The 19,646-nt window shown below is 52.1% G+C and overlaps 1 protein-coding gene across 3 annotated transcripts in view; it reads left to right on the top strand.

The window, feature by feature from the left end:
- Nucleotides 1–6,356: 6,356 nt before the first annotated feature.
- NFILZ (NFIL3 like basic leucine zipper) overlaps nt 6,357–19,646 on the top strand; it is a 28,977-nt gene continuing 15,687 nt past the window's right edge. For 2 of the 3 annotated variants that reach the window (XR_012377097.1, XM_025863303.2), the window contains exon 1: nt 14,507–14,575. The gene's annotated coding sequence lies outside the window, so the exon portion shown is untranslated. Of the gene's footprint in view, nt 6,500–13,526; nt 13,706–14,506; nt 14,576–19,646 lie in introns of those variants that run through there. The other variant, XM_025863304.2, reaches the window with a different exon arrangement.

Below are 19,646 nucleotides of genomic sequence, written 5' to 3'. Positions count from 1 at the left end.
GAGAGGGCCCGGGTGATGGGGAGGCGCTTCGCGTCTTTGTGCGCTTGGCCACGCCAGCCCAGCGACTCTCCCCGGCCTTCGTTTCCCAGGGACGCGAGAGGAGGATGCGCTCCCATTACCCCAGGGTGCAGACCAAGGGCTGCCTGGGGTCTGGGGCCTGGGGGAGGTGAGGGCTGGGGCGAGGAGCCTGGGGGTTCAGTGTGGGGCAGAGTGATGGTGTGTGCCTGTGGTAAGTCCGTGGGGCTGCTCCTGGCTGCAGGGGGTTGCACGCATTTATGAGTGTGTGCGTGTGTACGGTGGCTAGCGAGGCTTTGTGTGCATTTGTGGGACGTGTCCACGGATGTGTTCAGGGAAAAGGAGCACTGTGGTTAGAAAGACTGCAGAGTCAGAATGCCTGGGCTGGAATCTGGCTTCTGCCACTTGAGACCATGGGCCTTGGATAAGTTGCCCAGTTTCTTCCTGCTTTGGTGTCCTTTTTCCTTGTGGATTCATTCATCCACCAAATATTTACGGAGCACCTAAGGAGTGCTAGACACTACTCCAGGCACTGGAGGTCACAGCAGTGAGCAAAACAGTCACAGACCCCTGCTCTGGCGGGCCAGGCCAACAACAAAGAAAGAATTAAGTACACAGTATGCCAGACGGTGGTAAGGGCGATGCGTGTGTCCATGGGGAGAGGGCTGCCGTTTTAGACTGAGAGGCCTTCCCGAGAAGATGACATTTGGATACAGTCCTGTGAGGTGAGGAGTGAGCTGTGTAGTGCTTCAGTGGAGGAAGAGCATCAGCCCATCCAAAGGTCCTGGGGCAGGATCGGGCCTGGCTTGTTGGAGGAACAGGGAGGAGGCCTGAGGAGGCCTGTGGGGCTGAAGCAGAATGAGCGGGGGGGGGGGGGGGTGAGGGCAGGGAGGTGACAGGGGCAGGGCCTGCAGGGCCTTGGCTATGGGGAGGGGCTTGGCTTTTCCCCGTGGAAGGGTGTGGAAGCAGCTCCCTCTGGCTTCCGTGGGGATGATAATAGCATTTACCCTATAGTTACAGGAATTCTATGAATTAATCCGTGTAAAGCGATAGTACAGTGTCTGGGGCTTACCAAACATACATTACGTAGTAGGTTATTATTATGTGTGTTGGACATGTGGGTCTTGAGGTGTGTCTGAACCACAGCTGAGTGGGGTGGCTGCTAGTGAGTTTGTTGTTGTGAAGTAATCTCTCTAAAGCTATTTAAAAAAACTCTGCTGGGTGTTTGAAAGCCCTGCTGGGGTTACTGCTTTCTGGCTTGGAAGGGCTCTTTTGTATAACAGATGTTATCCAGATGTCAGCTGGGGTCACTCAGGCCTCGGAGATTTGGCGCCTGCCTCTCTCCCACGACCTGCGGGAAGCCCAGTGCCCTCCCCGAGATGTCTGCAAATTCCCAGGGCCTCTGTTCCCATGGTTCCTTCTTGGCCTGAGCTGCTGCCCGCTGAACCCTTGCTCTCACTCACCTAGCTGGGGCCTGCCCTGCCGAGAAACAGTCCTGTATTCCTGATTTCTCCACACCACCTCATGTGGTCCTTGCATATGTACCCCATTGCCGGCAGGTCCTGTGCAAGATGTTACGCCCTCCCCAGGATCCCGCCGTCCTGATGGTTTTAATGTTGTCTGAGCTTCCACGACAAGCTTCTGTGAGACGTTGCTTGACAAAAATTCCACTACCCAGAGGAAAAATTTGCATGCCTCTTGTCCGACCCAGCCAAGTTTATGACCAGCTTAAAGTGAACTGGGTTGTTGTGTGAAGAGGAGTCTTACTCTGGACACCCAGGGCCATGCCTGGGAGCAGCTGTAGGTGCTTTTGACGGCAAGTTGGTTTGAAGACTTGGAGGCGGGTAGGAGGACCAGGGTTGGCTGCGGGAAGTTGAGGCAGGGGAGAGAGGAGCTGGTACAGAGCCAAGAGTGGGGCTGGTGGTGAGCAAATTGTGAAAGACAGTGACGCTCCCACCCCCCCTGCCCCGGGAAACATCGAGACCAGAAACAGTTATGATGATGAGCCAGATTCAGCCAGACTCCTGAACAATTAGGCAGAGGTTGCTCCAGACAGAATCTGCTGTAGATTCTTCTGGAAGTTCCTGTAATAACCACTGACTGCTTTTTCAGGGTGTGGCTAGTTAGGGCTCAGGGGTCAAAGCTGAAGCAGCAGAACCTCTCATGGGGCAGGGGTGAGAGGAACCTCCCCGGGCAGGTCATGACATGCTGGGAAAAGCCCAGAACTGGTCTAGTTCCAAGGCCAGGGCGCAGGGTGTGTCAGAAAGATGCATTCTGCTCGAGCCTGGAATTGAGACCAGGGTCATGTTTAACCTTGGCCACAATTCAGTGAGGCTGTGACGTGGACTGAATGGGGCTGAATCGTACCCAGGACTATTCTCTGTGAGGCTCGCTTGGTTTCTGCATAACTGTGATGGTTGCGTTTGGTGTCGACTTGACCCTTGGAATGGGCCTTCAAAAGCGTACTGTCTGGTATGTCTTAACCTTTCCTGGATCACAGACTCATTTGGGAATCTAACCAAATCTACGGACCACCTCTGACTCAGTGCGTGCCGCCCCCTCCCCTGCCCCGAAGTGTATTTACCCAGATGATTTTTTTGGACAGTGGTATGGTTCCATGGTTGTCCAGGTTGAGCACCTCTGATTTGACTTTGGTTCTCTCATTTGATGTGCAGAGCTAGGTGTCAGTCCCACATAGCAACTGACCATGGAGTCACAACTGGATGCAAACCCTGACTCTACCCCTTACCAGCAAGAGATGTAATCCCTCTGTGCCTCAGTTTCCCTATCTGCCAAATCGAGGTAATAATATTTTTTTAAAGATTTATTTATTTACTTTACAGAGAAATAGACAATGGGGGAGGGGCGGAGGGAGCGGGGTGAGAGAGAACCCCAAGCAGACCCCACATTGAGTGCAGAGCCCGATGTGGGGCTTGATCCCATGACCCCAAGATCACGACTGGAGCTGAAATCAAGGGTTGGATGCTCAACCGGTTGAGCTACCCAGGTGTTCCAGTAACAGTTTTTTTTTTTTTTCCTAAGCAGAGACACAGGTTGATTCCTTCGCCTGTACTTCTAGCTTATGTGGAAGTTTGAACCAAAGAATTCCTGCCACCTAGTCCTTCTGTGGTGAATAAAATACAATTTGTAGCACTGACCACACCAATGTCTTTGTCCATGTGTTTATTGTCAGGGAACTAGTGGTTGTTCTTTCATGAGTGGGGCTGTCTTCTTCTAAAGAGAGTGTGTTTGAACACTGTATCAGTTCGCCTTAGCTGCGTAACGAACGACTCTAAAAATGTAGTAGCTGAAACCAATAATCATTTATTAACACCTGATTCTGTGGATTGGCAATTTGGGCTCAGCTGGGTGGTTCTTCTGCTGGGCATGCCTGGGTTCCCTCACGGGACTGTGGTTAGCTGGGGGGTGGGGTCGGCTGGGGCTGCACGGTCTTGGAGGCGTCATGCAGGTGTCTGGTAGTCAGCAGGCTCTTGGCTGCAGTGCCTTGTTTCCCTGCCACATGGCCTCTCTAGCAGGTGAGGTCCAGCTCATTCCCATGGTGGTTGCAGGGTTGCCAGGAAAAGCAGAGAGTGCAAGCCCTGCATGTAAGGGCCTCTCAAGCTTACCCTTGTGGCCTGTTTGCTAATACCTTCATTGGCCAAAACAAGTCCCACGGTCAAACTCAGATTCAGGAAGTAGAGAATCAGAATCCATATCTTGGAGAAGCTGCCAAATGTCATGGATTTTTTTTTTTTCTCTCAGTGCCCCATACCAGATTTTTTTTTTCTCTCAGTGCCCCATACCACTGGTGAGTGGCTGGGTATTGAGTTATCAGCTTAAAACTCAGAGAGTTTTGACCCTAATGAGTGTTTCTACTTCTCAAAAGAAGAGAACTGATAATCGGAGACTACAACCTCCAGGCTAGCGCTCCAGTCTAGTTATGGAAAGTGACTTCCTCTGTATGGGACATTTGCATTTCCTTGCCGTGGGGTTCTCTTCCTCAGCCACCGCCATTCTCCCGTCTTTCCCTCCCTCCCCCTTCCATACCTTTCCGCCTTTCACCTGCCTTAAGGTTTGCGCAGACTCTTGTGGGCTAGCCTGGGAACTGTATAGTCTTCCCTGCATTGTTCTCAGGAGAACATGCTCTCTAGGGATGGTTGGGTTGGTCACAGCCACCCTCTTGTCCCCAGCAATGGCATTTTTGGGGATATTTTTCTGTCCTTTGGCTTAAGGAAGGGCCCACTGGCAAGGTCGGCTCACGCCTGTCTTGTCTACCAGTTGTCTTCAAACAGTGCCTGGCATGCGGCTTACCCTCAATAAATATTAGTGCAGTGGATGAATGTTTACAGGCAGAGCCCAAGCCCTGTCTGAGGTTTTACACACAACACAAGATGGTTGTGTGCCATCCAAGGGGCTACTTCCTGTTGTCTGCCATCCACAGCCTTCTGAAACCCTGAGTGCGACCCCTTAGTGACTGTGGCCAGCTCCCTACAAAGTCCACAGACTCTCCACAGCAGAGAATTAGCTGTCGTCCTTCCTCTGCTGGAAATCTTCCCTGAACCCTAGACTCGACCCTTGCACCAATGACTCAAAACACAACTCTTTGGTGGGAGATGGCAACTGGCTTCACCGTGGGACGTAAGGGAGTAAGCATGCGTCTCTAAGTTGGTCTGTGTGTATGTTTTGGGCGAGGGTGCAGATTTTCTTTGCCCTAGGGCCCCATCTTTGAGGGGCTTCCTACGCATCAGAGACAGGGTGGATTTGTACATTTGTTTTGACTGTTTTCCAGCAGAGGGCGGTCAAGGGTCTCGTTCTAAGTCAGTCTATGGCAGGATTTTGAAGTGTCCAGCGGTGATAGCAAGGTGACTGGTTCTGATTTGCATGGAGGTCGCCTGTGAGCTAGCCATGGACCCCTGTCTGCCTGTGTGGTGTCCATCTGCATGTGGCAGCCAGAAAAGCCCTCAAACTGTGCACGGGATCCCCGGAACCTCGAATATGTTCCCCGCCAAGTTCATGGCAAAAGGAATTCTGTACATGTGATAAGAGTTCTGCATTTTGACATGGGGAGGTGATCCTGGATCATCTGGGTGGGCTCAGTCTAACCACGTGGACCCTCAAAATCAGAGAACCCTCCCCAGCTGGGACAGGAGCGACACAGAAGAAGCGGAGGGGAGATTTGAAGGGTGACAGGGAGGGATTTGGCCTGCTGCTGTGGGCTTTGAACCTGAGGAGGGGCCACAAGCCAAGAAGTGCAGGTGTTTCTAGAAGCTGGGAATGGCCCTCAGCTGACAGTCAGCAAAGGAATGGGACCTGAGTCCCTGCAAATGTAAGGAACAGAAATCTGCCCACAACCCTAATGAGCAAGGAAACGGATCCTTCCCTGGAGCCTCCAGAAGGGAGCACAGCCTGTGGACACCTCTTTAGCCTGGCGAACCCTAGGAGGGACTTCTGACCTCCAGAATGGTCACAAATGGTTATGGAAATGACTCTCTTGCTTTCTCCAAGAGAATGGTTTCAGGCCCACCCATTGGAAGAGGCATGTCCCTCTGTGAGTGGCTTAGGGCCTGCTGTGGATGGCCGGGTGTCTGGCTGTGGATGGCCAGTGACTACCACGGACAACCGAGTGTTTGCTCTTGAGCACTGTCGTTCCCTTGTTCTCTCCTTTTCTCCACCTGTTACTCGGAGGTCTGGAGGTTGGGTGGAGCCCGCCCTCCCTCTCCAGTCCTTGCTGCTTGGCTATGAAGCTCTGGTGTGTGGAACCCACGGGAGTGCTTGGGAAACTGAGGCCCAGAAGGGGGGCACCACAGGAGGGAGTCCAGGTGGCTGCAGGGTTGACATCCCCTCCCTTGCTTCTCCACCCAGAAAGAGCAGGACATACCTGTGCTGCCCCTGATCGATGGGGAAAGCTCATCGGTCAGGAACAGGTGGGCACATAGTGCATTCCCGAGGGGCCAAGCTAGCTGCTCTCCCGTCTGTCCAACGCTGGGTGAGGGGCGTGCTGTGATGGGAGGAGAGCAGCCCCTGTCTGGACTCCCCTGCCTCCAGATGCTAAAGGCCTGCCTGGTGATGGTGCCTCAGCCACATCAGGTGAGTTGCTGGGCTGGGTGGGGGAGACCCTGTTCCCCACACCAGTCAATGTCCCTTTTGCCTCCCCCAGGGCTGCTCCTCTCAGACTTCTGGTCCCTCCGTCCACAGTGGTCCCCATGGGTCAGGTGGGCATCTCAGAGGTGGGGGCTCTGGGATGGAGCTGGGTGGGTGGGAGATGAAGCCTGACACCACAGGGACTGGGGTGGGTGGGAGGGGTCCTCTATGGAGCTGAAGAGGGCCCCCTCCCAGAACTGTCCCTGTGGAGTCCTCCAAAGACTATGGGTTTCATGGCAGCCACAGGGGGTCCCCCCAGCTGGGGCCCTGTTGATCCATGACCTTTAGCTTCAGAGATAGATGGACAACTTCAACTCCGATGGAAGACCCACTCCTGAACCAGGTGAGCTGGTGGAGGTGGGGTGTGGTGGGGCTTGTGCCAGGACCCTTGGGCCCAGGAAAGAAGAGGGTCTCAGCCCGGCCTGTGGTGGTTGACTTGATTTGCTTCTGTGTGCATGCCCTGCCTGCAGGTAGACACACAGGTATGTGGACACAGGTGCAGGCCTGCCTCTGTACACACACATTTGGGTAAATGCTGATGCATAGGCAAGGATACCTGGCATAGACGTGTGCCAGTCATTTTGCAAGCCCAGCACCATGAGAGCTCATTGACTGTAATGATCCCCACGTGGACATGAGAAACTTACTCTAGGTCCCACCTGCCGGGCAGGGGTGAAGTTGGGATCTGATCCCAGGCAGTTGGGTCTGTTCGAGACATTGGATACACAGAGAGTAGCCATCCCTGCCCTTCAAGGGCTGGCATTATAATGACAGAGACAAACACTACCCAGATCAGTAAATAATAAGATAGGAGATAGTGATCAGTGCCCTGAATTAACACAAAGCAAGATAAGAAGGAGAAAGAATGAACCAGAGGAGGGATGTGGTTATTTAGCTCAGGGCTCAGAGGAGGCCTTTCTGAGGAGGTGATTTGTGAGGAGATATGATGGAGGTGAGGGAGGGAGCCTGCTGATATCTGGGGGAACAGTGGTCAGGCATGGGAACAGCCCATGCAAAGGCCCTGGGGCAGGACTGTGCCTGGAAGTTGGAGGAACAACGAGGAGTTCCACGTGGCTGGAGCAGAGTGAGTGAAGGGGAGAGAAGGAGACCGGGAAGGGGTTAGAACTTGGGTTTTTAACTGAGGGAAGTGGAAGCCCTGGGAGGGCTGCACCTGGGTCAGGTGCTCACGGGCGCCCTCTGGTGGCTGATGTGGGGAGGACAGACTGGGGGTGGCCAGGACTAGTCCAGGTAGGCCGCGATAGGACGGACCAGGTGGGGCTAAGGAGGGGAAAAGTGGGCTGATTCTGGCTAGATTTTGAACCAGAGCTTCTACGGTTTGCTGAAGGACTGGTTATGGGGTGTAGAGAGAGGAGCTGAGGGTCCCCCAGCGCTCCTGGCCTGAGCGAGCAAAGAACTGATGTGCTTGAACCAGGTCACATGACGTTTGAGATGTCACCAGGGACCACCTAGGATGCAAACAAGAGTTGTCAATTTGGGAATCGTGGCGTAAGGTGATTTTTAAAAAAAGTTTCAACTTGGTTTTAATAATTCCTTGGTCAGATTACTCTCATTCTTCTGAACGTTCAAATAGTTCCAAGCTATAAACTGTGCCTAGGTAGCCAATGCGTTTAGTTTTTTTTTTTTTCAAACATCAAAGGTAACCTCTGCCAACAATTGTTAACAATGCCACAGTTGTGACCATCAAACATTCCTTTAGCAGTTCCGTTGTAGCAAGTGACAAAGCAAAGGGAGAAGTCTATAGCAATATTTAGTGCTGTTGCAAAAGATCCTCACCCCAACATAAAATAGTTTAAATATCAGAATGTGGTCCATCCCTTATTGTCATTGTTCAGGAAGATTCCTGAAATTGCTATTCTTCTGTGACGTGTTGGGCTAAATCACAGTGAATTTTTAAGTTGCATCCTTGGTAATTAATCGTAAGATCACATCTTGTCAATCAGAGTGAATGCTAAATGCGGTATCCAGAAATCTTATCATCTGTTTCTCCAAAAGGGACCTGGGCACTGCTTCCCAGTATCTTAGCTGGACTTCTCCACACTAGGCGAGTAGGTGATTCTGGGAGTAAGAAATTATTGTTATTATTATTAGTATTATTATTTTTAAAGATTTTATTTATTTATTTTGAGAGAGAGAGAGTGTGAGAGAGTGAGCATGCGAGTGGGGGGAGGGGCAGAGGGCGAGAGAGAATCCTAAGCAGACTCTGTGCTGAATGCGGAGCCAATGCAGGGCCTGATCCCACGACCCCGAGATCATGACCTGAGCTGAAACGAAGAGTTGGAAGCTCAACTGACTGAGCCACCCAGGTGCCCCCAAATTATTTTTTTATTAAAAATATTTTTTGGATGGATGATTCAGTTTATTTGATCCATCAGCAGTTGTTATGCATTTACATTTTCCCCCTGAATTTAATCTGTACCCATTCTTTTCTCCTCAGCTTTGATATAATTGACCTATAACGTTGTGTAAGTTTAAGGTGTACAATGGGATGCTTTGATACACTTGTATATTGCAGAATGATTACCATGATCACCACCATAGCATTTGTGGTGAGAACATTTAGGATTTACTCTCTTAGCAGCCCCAAGTGTCCTGCTCGTCAACCAGGCAATGCCAAGGTCACTCTGGCCTCTCCCAGGCACTGGGTGCTGACATTAGTGAATGTACCTGTGTCCCGTCTCGCAGCACCTCCCATCCCCAGAGACGTGGGGATAGGCTGGTCCGTTGGTGTGCACCAAACTGCACTAACTGGCCCCCATTCTCCAGCCTTTGTGACATTTGGACTTCCTGAGTCACCATAAGTGAGGCCTCCTTTTATCGCTGGATGCCCTACAAGGTGGCGAGGGCTGGGTGGGAAGGGTACGTGAGGGTGTCTATCCCAAACATTCACACTCATGAGCAGCTGCTGGGTCTACACGTCAGGGAACGGGACTGGCTGAATCCACCCCTGGACCTGGGGTGGGAGGTCCAAGCCTGCTCTCCCCCGTTCCTGGTGCCCGATCAGCCGGTTCCCAACATAACTCTGGCCGATGCAGTCCCACACTAAGGGCCCCATCCTCAACACTCAGCACCTCTGGCTCTCTTGTGTCCATAGTACTCCACTGGGCCAAGACCCACACACCCAGTCTGTGGACACTTCCAGAACCTTTGTGTGTCAGCATCCACAATCTCTGGCTCCCCAGAGCTGGCATCCAACACATTGATCCCATGATACTCGAACAAGTCAGCATCCAGTTATCCAACACATGGTACCCACACTCAGGGTGTGGGAGAATACTCTAGCATCTCAAATCCCACGTTCCCATCGGCCAGTGCCAGTATGTCGTTACTCAGGCCAGCACTGAACCACCCCAACATTCAGTGCCTGCAGACTCCCCATCTCTGGCTGGCCGAAGCCCAACACATGGAAGTCCCAACTCCCACCACTGTCAGCACCCCGACTTCTCATCAGACAACAGGCGACGGTGTTCACTCAAACAGGCTGCTGCGCTGTCCCTAGTCACGTTGACGTGTGGGTGTTCCAACACCTGCTCCCTTTTGTGTTCCAGGTACTGACCGCCTCTAAGGTCTGGCAGCCAAATGCCAAAATGGTCCAACAAATGGACACCCTGATGGGCAGTATGTCCCTCCTCCAGCATCTATTAGCCAGCTGCAATCAGAAAACACCCAGCACATCCCAATACCCAAGGGGCCTGCCTTCAACACCCTGCATGGTTCACAGAGATCCACAGCCCATTCCTCTAATCCTCCAGCTCCCCACTGGCCAAGCTCACCGAGCTTCCACCGGATACTGGACAGGGCAGACCAGCGCCTGGCCCTTGGTATGTATGCCTGAGTCCAGTGCTTGCCAGCCGGCCCCCCACATGGTGTCGCCCTGATGCCTGGTGAGTTCTTTTCCCCAGTCGTCACCAGCCAACACCCCACCATCCATGTCAACAGCTGTACTTTGCTAGGTTGACAGCAAAGGCTAACGCCCGGTGCTTTCACACTTAAGAGTCCGTTTGTCACCCAGTACCCCAACATGGCACCACTTGAGTTTTTGACCTCCTAAGGACTGTGCCTGCTGACACCCTGCCTGTGGTCGGGTTCTGGGGGTGTGGACTGTGGCCTGACTCGACTAGGTCCTGCCTTCCACAGGTGGGGGAATCATTCAGACTTTCTGATGGTGGAAGGGTACCATTTGGCCAGTGAGGCCAAGGGGCCCAAGGGGCTTGGACAGGGGGCCAAGAATATGGGTGTCTGAGCTTCCACCTGCCTGGGGCTGGAGACCCTCATGCCCCAGCTTAACCTTCTCTGCCTCCCCTTAACACCCAGGGCCTTCTTGTTGGCTGGGGTCAACTCCTTCCCTCTCCCAAGCTTGGCAGTGGTGGGGGGATGGCCTCTCTCTCAAGGCTCTCCAGGGAGACAGGACCAATAGCATATATATGTGTATGTATATATAACGAGATTTATTTTAAGCAATTGGCTGAAGCAATTGTGGGGGCTGGAAAGTCTGAAGTTTGCGGGGCAGGCTGGAAACTCCCCCAGGAGTTTGTGCTGCAGTCTCGAGGCAGAATTCCTTCTCCCAGAAACCAGTTTTGGATCCTAAGGCCTTCAACTGATTGGATGAGGCCCACTCACATAGCCAAGGCAATCTGCTACTTAAAGGCAAGGGATTGGAGATGGGAGCCTCATCCCCAAAATGCCTTCACAGCAACTCTTAGATTAGTGTTTGAATGACCCAGAACTTTAGCCAAGTTGGCACAAAACTGACCTTCGCATCCCCCCTTCTGACCTCTCTGCCTGGGGGAGGAGGGATGTGGGTGGAGGAAGACCCAGAGAGTCTTAGACTCGCACAGACTGTGTAGCCTGGTCCCGCCCTGGTATTTTCCGGTCCCTCTGGGGCTGAAGGGGTGTTCCTTACACTGGCCTTCCTCTGGCCACTGAAGGGAGACCCTACAAGTCCCCAGATAAGTTTTCGATGCCAAAATAAACTCAGCTCCTGTCCTGTGTGAGCTGCCTCATTCCTCCCCCCGGGGCAGGGGAAACTGAGTCAAGGTGGGAGACTCGCCAGGACTCCAGCACAGAACCCATCAGGACAGGTGAAGTAGAGCTCGGACCCTGAATTTCTTTTCTGACCATGCACCCTCCTCCCCCTACCCCTCCCGCCACCCATCCTCCTCTGTGATTGGCTCCAGCCCCAGCTCCCAGCCACTACCTCATCCTTCTGGCCACAGCGATTGGCTCAAGAGTGGGCATGTAACCCCCTCAGAGCCAATGAGAGGCAAGGAGACTTGCTAGGGGTTCTTGGGACTCACGTCACTCCTGCTCCTGACTTTTTTCCTTCTTTGGGTCAAATGGAAGAGACTCTCAGTCTGGCCCTAGACAGTGTGGTTTGAGGATGGGAGAAATGACAGTGACCATGGTGTGGACCGCAGGGCTGGGACTGGGGCTTTCACTGCTGTGTGGAATCAGGTTGTAAAGCCCAGGCAGCCTGGGATAGCAGAAGGAAGACACCAGAGCCTTGAGGATATCATGTGAGCACCTGGATCAAACCTCACCTGCTGGGGCACCTGGGTGGCTCAGTCGTTAAGCGTCTGCCTTCGGCTCAGGTCATGATCCCAGGGTCCTGAGATCGAGCCCCGCATTGGGCTCCCTGCTCCGCGGGGAAGCCTGCTTCTCCCTCTGACCCTCTCCCCTGCTTGTGTTCTCTCTCTCTGTGTCTTTCTCTGTCAAGTAGATAAATAAAATCTTTAATAAAAAAAAAAAACCCTCACCTGCTGCCGTCAGGCTTTCATCTTTATTGTGATAATGAAGATAATGATACATGACATTATGTAGCCCTTACTACATCCAGACCCTTATTGTAACCTCTTGACATGTGTTAACCTATTGAATTCTCCCAACAACCCTCTGAGTTAGGTCCTATTATTATCCCCATAGCACAGATGAGGAAACCCAAGCACAAAGAGGAGAAAACAATTCTCCCAAGGCCACATAGCTGGGGTGGCCAGAGCCAGGATGCCTGGAACCCTCATCTGTGTGAGATCCAGCCTCTTGCTCCTGTCATTTACACCCAAAGGGGCTCTGACTGATTCCAGGTGATGCCAGAGACTGCACAGCCAGAGAGAGGAAATCAGAGTCATTCCTCCCTTGCGTAGAGCCTTAGTGGATCCCTGAGGATCTACACGAGGCAGACCCTGCTGCCATCTCTACCTCATTTCCCGCCGCTGTGCCCACCTCATTCAGCTCCAGCCCTATAGGCTTTCTCTCTGTTTCTCCAAATCACCGAATTTATCCCAACTTTGCCCCCCCAACCTCTGCAGTTCCCTCTGCCTGAAATCCCCATCTTCTCCTCCTCCTGGTTAACCGGGCCATGTCCTCAGGGCAGTGGTCCCTGACCACCCTCCTTCTGACCTCAGTCTAGGCCAGTAAAGCCCAGACGTCAAAAACACATGCCCTGTAGGCTCATATCTCGGTCCATCCCTTCCTTGTTGCGTGACCTTGAGCCATTACCTTGATCCCCCTGTACCTCAGTGTCCTCCTCTGTAAGTTGGGGTAATAATAGTACCTGCCTCACAGGTTTGGGTGAGGAATAAAGGTTATTATATGTAAAGTGATTAGAACAGTGCAGAACACTTAGTAATCATGCAGGCAGCACATAATAGTAATAATATTAATAGTAATAATTATCATTTTGTATTTTTCTGTGACCACTTGGAGATTTTATTTGTGTTTATTAAAACATGAAGGTTTGCAAATCATGAGACACAATATTTTTCATTGGCAAGTAAGTGTAAATATTATTTCATACATGAACTATAGCGCCGAGTTTGACATCTTAAAAAGGGAAATTAATTCTTTTTATTTCTTTAAATTTTCTGCTTTGTTGAGGTGTAATTGGCAAAATTGTAAGGTATTTAAAGTGTAGAAAACTTATTTTTTAAAAAATTATTCTTTGGGGCGCCTGGGTGGCTCAGTCGTTAAGCGTCTGTCTTCGGCTCAGGTCATGATCCCAGGGTCCTGGGATCGAGCCCCACACTGGGCTCCCTGCTCCGCGGGAAGCCTGCTTCTCCCTCTCCCACTCCTCCTGCTTGTCAAATAAATAAATAAAATCTTTAAAAAAATTATTCTTTGTTTTAACATTAATGAATGAATCAAGAAAGTAAAATGGTACATCAGTGGTATGACTTAGTGGCTTCCCAAACTCTTCTGTTTGCAGTTTTATTAAAATTCACTTAGTTACTGGCCACTATTTACACAAAGTATTTTTCTATCTGGCATTAATTAAATTTTCACCATCTGTACTTATTTTGGGGCTATTATAATTTTTTCATTTCATGATTTTTGCTGAAGGTGAATTTATTTTATAGGAAGGGGGAATTAAAAGATGACCCCAGCCGGGTGTCAAATACACCGGGAACGGGGCTGGGCTTGCCGTTAACGTCTGCAGAATGAATCCACGACGGAGGGTGCAGTTCCACATCGTGCCCACGAGGTGCCGCTGTTCCCAAATCAAGGCCCGCTCTTCCTCAAATCCAGCGGGGAGGAGGTGAGGTGCTGGGGGGTGCACAGCACGTGGGGCGTGCCTCGGACTCCTCCTCACCTCCAGCCCCCCGCCCTACCTCTGCAGTCTGTTCACGTCCAGGCGCCATGAGTCAGGGCTTTCCTCCAAGCAGCTCTGACCGTCTCTCTCTCCCAGGATCCTTCCAAACGTATCCATGCTGTCCTTACCTCTGAACCTTTGCATGTGCTGTTCCCTCTGCCTGGAAAACCTTCCATCCCCATTTACTGATGTCCATTCAGAAAACTCATACTGAAGTTAAAGACTGGGCCTCACTTTCCCATGGGGGCACATTCCAAAATGCTCTGTGCTTGTTTCCTCTGCTGGGTAGACTGGGCCAGAGGATATGTCCGGGGCAAGGAATTAGAAAATCTGAAAGGCAACGAGGAGCCACAGAGGGTGTTTGAGCAGGAGAGCATCCTCACATGGAAGGAGAGAAAGGGACCCTTCCTTCTGCTCCTCTGATCTTTCTAGAAGGATTTCAGTGGGGGTGGAATGAGATGCTCTAGCATTGGCCATCCAGACTACCCCCCTTGCTGGGCCCCCAGTGGTGAGGCCAGCAGGTCCCCCTCCCTCTGTGCTCTCCTGGTGGGGCTGTTTGCACCCCAGTGACCCCCCTGAGTTGGAGCCAGCCCACAGCACCTGCTCCCTGGGCAGACAACAGGTTGGGGGGGGCAGCGCTGCAGGGAAAGCCACGAGCTACAGGCTGGGGGCTGAGGTGTCACCTTTACGGAAGCGCTGGTGACTCCCTCCACCGCAGGGAGTTTGGAGGCCCCGCGCAGCTGATGTGGCATGGCTCGTGGCTCACACAGGACTTGCTGGGGAAACAGCGACCTGGGAAGTGAGCCCCCTGTGCAGGTAGAGGCCCGCGTGGGCTGCCCGACATCCAGGGTTCTGGGGGGACCCTCGGGGACCCTCCCCCAGATCTCCGGCCCCTCCCCCACCCGTCTCCGTCCCTCTAATCCTGTCTCTGAGTCTTTTCGGCTCCCTCCAGCTTTCCTGCCCCATCTCTCTCTCTCTCTGTGTCTCCCTATGTCTTGGGGTCTCTGGCCCTCTTTGGGATTCTCTCTGTGTGTCTCCCTACCTGTGTGTCTCTTTGTCTCTGTCTGTCACATCTCTGTGGCCTCATCCAAGCCCCGCTCCGGGCTGGGCGAGGGAGAGCAGGCCTCTTTGTGACTTGGAGGGGCCTGTCCTCTCCCCTCTTGGGCTCTGTCTCCTTGGACCCCGCTGCCCTGAGGGAGACCTGGAGTGGCCCTGGGGACGGGACAGGAAGGGCTGGCCGGCGGGGAGGTGGCCAGGGCCAGGCTTCACACAGCCACGGGTGGGAGCATCTGGCTTCAGCCCCCAATGCCTGCATCTATTTTGGGGGGCCCTCCAGCAACTGCCTTCTCTCTGCAGCCCACTGCCTCCAAAGCCCACCTTCCCTGTGCACCCCACCTCTGCTCCCTTCTCTCGGGCTCCTTGCTCCCGCCCTCCTCCCTGCTTCTTCTCTGGGTGTTGCCCCCATACCTGGCCCCTGGCCCCTACGTCAGGAGGCTGAGGACAGCTGCTGTCGCCTGGTCAGCACTTAGGGGTGAAAAAGCGCAGACTTCATGCAACCCCGAAAAGGACCTGATAGTGCTGGTCGTTATGGGTGACTCCACCCATTGTTGTGTGTGTGTTGGGGGGGGCGCTGGGTGGAAGGCCGAGGTCTCAGAAGGGGGTGCGTGGGGACCTGGGAGGGTCTGCTGTGGTGTAGTTGTCTAGGGGTCTGGCTGAAGGGGAGGGTCGGGTTTGTCACTTGACGGGGGGCCCGCGGTGTTCCAGGATGTGGTGGTCTGCTGTGCAGACCTGTGCGTGTTTGTCCTCAGGGTCTCACTGTTGTGGGGATGCACTGGTGGTAAAGACTGGGGGGTGTTGGGGTCTAGTGTAAGTGCTGTGAGGTCCCAGTGGGCCTGAGGACGGGAACGAGCGTTTGTTGCAGACACTTAGTGGTTACAGACCTCTGGCTATTGTTTGCTGGGTGTGTTGTGTGCCATTCGTGGGTTAGCAGCCATCTGCTCTCTACCTCTCTTTGCTGGCCTCCCTCTCTCCTTCTCTGTCTGCTCTCCCTGTCTTTTCTGTTTCTTTCTGTATCTCTTTCTCTTCCTCTCTCTCTCTTCTCTGTCCCTCCACAATGCACTTTTACCCACTTGTTTATTGAACAATTGCTTTGTGCCCACCATCTGGTGGCAGCAGGTGCCTGGGGCCTCTGGGCCCTGCTCAGATGGGAAGAGCAGGTGAGACAGCCCACACCCATCTGTGATTGGCCCTGAGGGTGGAAATCACTGGTTCACTTGGTGCAAACCATCTGGATGTTTATGTCTCAGAGACCACCCACTATCTAGGTCAGGCCTTGCTCCCCAAACTTCAAGTCTGACATAGAAGGGTTTGGCTGAGGCAAGAACTCTGTCGTGCATAGAGGGTCATGGGCATTGAGAGAGGGGATCGGCCATGCAGGTATTGAAATGGGAGGGCATGCTTGTGCAAAGGCCCTGGGACAGGACTGGGCCAGCGTGTTGGAGGAACAGTAAGGAGGCCCTTGTGGCCCAAGTGGAGTGAAGGGGGGGCGGGGGCGGGGAGTTGGGAGGGTAGGGAGGGAATGCGACAGGTTGTGCAGGACCTTTTGGGCCTCAGGGAGGACTTGGGCTTTTACCCTATGGGAGGTGGGAGCCCTGGAGGGCTTGACGTGTCTGGAGTTCTGCAGACATGCCAGTCCACGCTCCGGACATGGCCACTTGCACAGTGTTTCCTTCTTTTTTTCCAATTTTTTTTTACTTTGGTAAAATACACATAACATAAAATTGCCATCCTAACCATTTTTAGTAATACAGCTCAATGGTATTAAATACATCCATAATGTTGTGCAACTGTCACCAGCATCCGCCTCCAGAACTTTCTCATCTTTCCAAACTGAATCGCTGTCCCCATTAAATACTAACTCCCCTCTCCCCCTGCCCCACCCTCCAGCCCCTGGCACCCACCATCTACCTTCTGTCTGTGTCTCTGACTACTCTGGGAACCCTGTATCAGTGGATTTATACAGTATTTGTCTTTTTGCAACTGGCTTTTTTCACTGAGCAAAATGTCCACAAGGCCCATCCGTGTTGTAGCAGGTGTCAGAACGGCCTTCCTTTTTAGGCTGAATGTTCCATTGTGTCGATGGGCCACGTCATGTTGATCCATTCATGTGTCTATGGACACGGGGGCTGCTTCCACGTTTTAGCTTCCACGTGGACATGGGTGTGCCCACACCTCTTTGAGTCCCTGCTTTCTGTTCTCTTAGGTGTAGACCCACAAATGGAACTGCTGATCATATGGGAGTTCCATTTTTAAGTTTTTGAGGAACCCCCATACTGTTTTCCACAGTGAAGGACTCTGCCATTTTATATTCCGGCCAACAGTGCGTGAAGTTTCTAGTTTCACCACGTGCTTGCCAGCACTGGTGATTTTCTGGTCTTGTTTTGTTTTTGTTTTTGTTTTGTTTTTCTTTTTTTGATAGCATCCCCATGTGCGTGAGGCTATATCTCATTGTACCATTGACACTTGAACACGGGAATTGGGGTGTCAGCCCCTGTGAGTCAGAAATCCACATACCACATTTGACTCTCCAAAACACCATCAGCCTGCTGTTGACCAGCCGCCTTCGTGATGATGAGAACAGTTGATAAATGCCTATGTTGTGTGTTACACGGATCGCTGTGTTCTTACAGTGAGGTCAGCCAGAGAGAAGACAGTGTTGTTAAGGAAATCATAAGGAAGAGAAAGTGCATTGACAGGCCTGGAGGGTGTTTATGAAGGAACCCGCGTGTGAGTGGACCCACGCAGTCCAAACCTGCACTGTTCTGGAGACGGATGCTGGTGACAGTTGCACAACATTATGGATGTATTTAATATCACTGAGCTATATTACTAAAAATGGTTAGTTTGGCAATTTTATGTGTATTTTACTAAAGTAAAAAAAACTGGAAAAAAAGAAGGAAACACTGTGCAAGTGGCCATGTCCGGAGCATGGACTGGTCCTCTGGAATGCTGAGTGATATTGAACCTCTTGTCATGAGCTTATTGGCCAATCAGATATCTTCTTTGGAGACATGTCTGTTTAAGCCCTTTGCTCAATTTTTAATTGAGTTTTTTTTTTTTTTTTTGGTCATTATTGCTGAGTTGTAGGTATTCTCTATGTATTCTGGATATTAATCCCTTATCAGATCTATGATTTGCAGATATTTTCTTCCATTCTGTCAGTTGCTTTTTTGCTCTGTGATTCGTGTCTTTTGATGGTGCCTTATTAAAAAAAAACAACAACAGCTAAAACAGGGGCAGCTGGGTCCAGGTGAAATTTATCCTGTGATCTCCTGTCACAGCTCCCACTCATTCTGACTGCATGACCCAGGCCTAGCCGGTCTTTATCAGTCAGGCTAGGATGTGAGCACTTCTCCTAAAGCAGGATTTCTCCACTACACCCTGGATAACCCTTTGTCCTGGACACTGGAGGGTGTTGAGCAGTATCCCTGGGATCTACCCCCTAGATGCCAGTAACCCTCTCCCCTTGTCATGACAACCAGTGTGTCCCCAAATATTGACAAACGTCCAAACCACTGCCCTAGAGCTGGAGGTGAGGTAGGAGGCTGCCTGGGGGAGGTGGGGGGCAGGCTGTGCAGAGGAGGGGTCGGGAGCTAGCCTCAGTCTTCTCACCTGTGATGTGGGATCCAGCACAATCATTCATTCAAGTATTTATTGAGCATCTACTACATGCCAGGCCCTGGAGCGGGGATATACTGGGAGGAGAAACACAGGTCTTGGCCTCATTGAAGAAAGAGAGATGTTAGTAAGTTACACAAGTGAATGTAAAATTACTTGGATAATAAATGCTAAGAAGTTGAAACACCTGATGTTCAGTAGGCGCAGAGTAGGGGCACCTGGGAATTTCAGGAGGGCTTCTCGGAGAATTTACAATCAGAGGATGAAAATTAGGAACCCAGGGGAGGAGAGGAAGACGGTCCAAACAGCAAGACTGTAGGTACAAGGGTCCTGTGGTGAGTCCCAGTGGTTGGAGCACAGAGGGGGCCAGCCCCTCGTGGACTGTGCAGGGGCTCCATGGGTTGGGCAAAGGAAGGTGGTCTTGATCTGCTGAGGGTTTTGGGCTGGAAAGCGGCATAATCTGTGTGGTGAAAGATCCCTCTGGCAGATAGTGTCTGTAATGTGCTTAGCACAGGCAGAGCTGGGCACCCAGAAGGGGCTTGGATGAGGCCAGTGGGTGTCCAGGCCCTGCGTGTCTCCGGGAACCATGGTGTATTCCAGGACAGTCACTCCTAGGGTGGAGGGCAGAGCTCCCCAGAGCCAGAAGCTCTTTCTCAGTGCCCTGGGCCCATTTCACAGAAAGGAGCCTAAGGCCCTGGAGCCAGGAGCTGCGTCCTGGTGTCAAGGTGCCTTTGGGACCTGCTACACCTCTGGCTATATGTTGGGTCTCCAGAGGGTAGGCTCTGGGGTACAGCTGCCCAGGTTCCAAGCCCACCTGTGACCAGCTGTGTGGTCAGCTGTGTGACCTCCCTGAGCCTCTGTGGCAAAAGGGGGTAAACCTGCCTTTCAGGGAAGTTGTGAGAATTGACATCGTTCACATTCATTCATTCACTCAACAAATAGCTATTAAGCACCTGCTGTGTGCTGGGTGCTGTTCTAGGCACCGGGACACAGAGAGGGGCTGCCCCTGCCCTCAGGGGCTAGCGTTCCAGTGGCAGAGATGGACATTAAGCAAATCAGTCAGTAACTAAAAACTAAGGGAGTGGTAAGTGCCCTGAATAAACTCTAAGCAGGATAAGGAGAGACAATGAAGGTGTGTGTGTGTGTGTGTGTGTGTGTGTGGTGATTTAGCCTAAGGGTCAGGACAGATCTTGCTGAGGAGGAGAGACCT

The sequence above is a fragment of the Callorhinus ursinus genome, unplaced genomic scaffold (assembly GCF_003265705.2).
Source record: "Callorhinus ursinus isolate GAN/ISIS: 27379988/994484 unplaced genomic scaffold, GSC_fseal_2.0 scaffold107, whole genome shotgun sequence".
Taxonomy (NCBI): Eukaryota; Metazoa; Chordata; class Mammalia; order Carnivora; family Otariidae; genus Callorhinus; species Callorhinus ursinus.
This window is presented reverse-complemented; position numbering and strand designations above follow the sequence as displayed.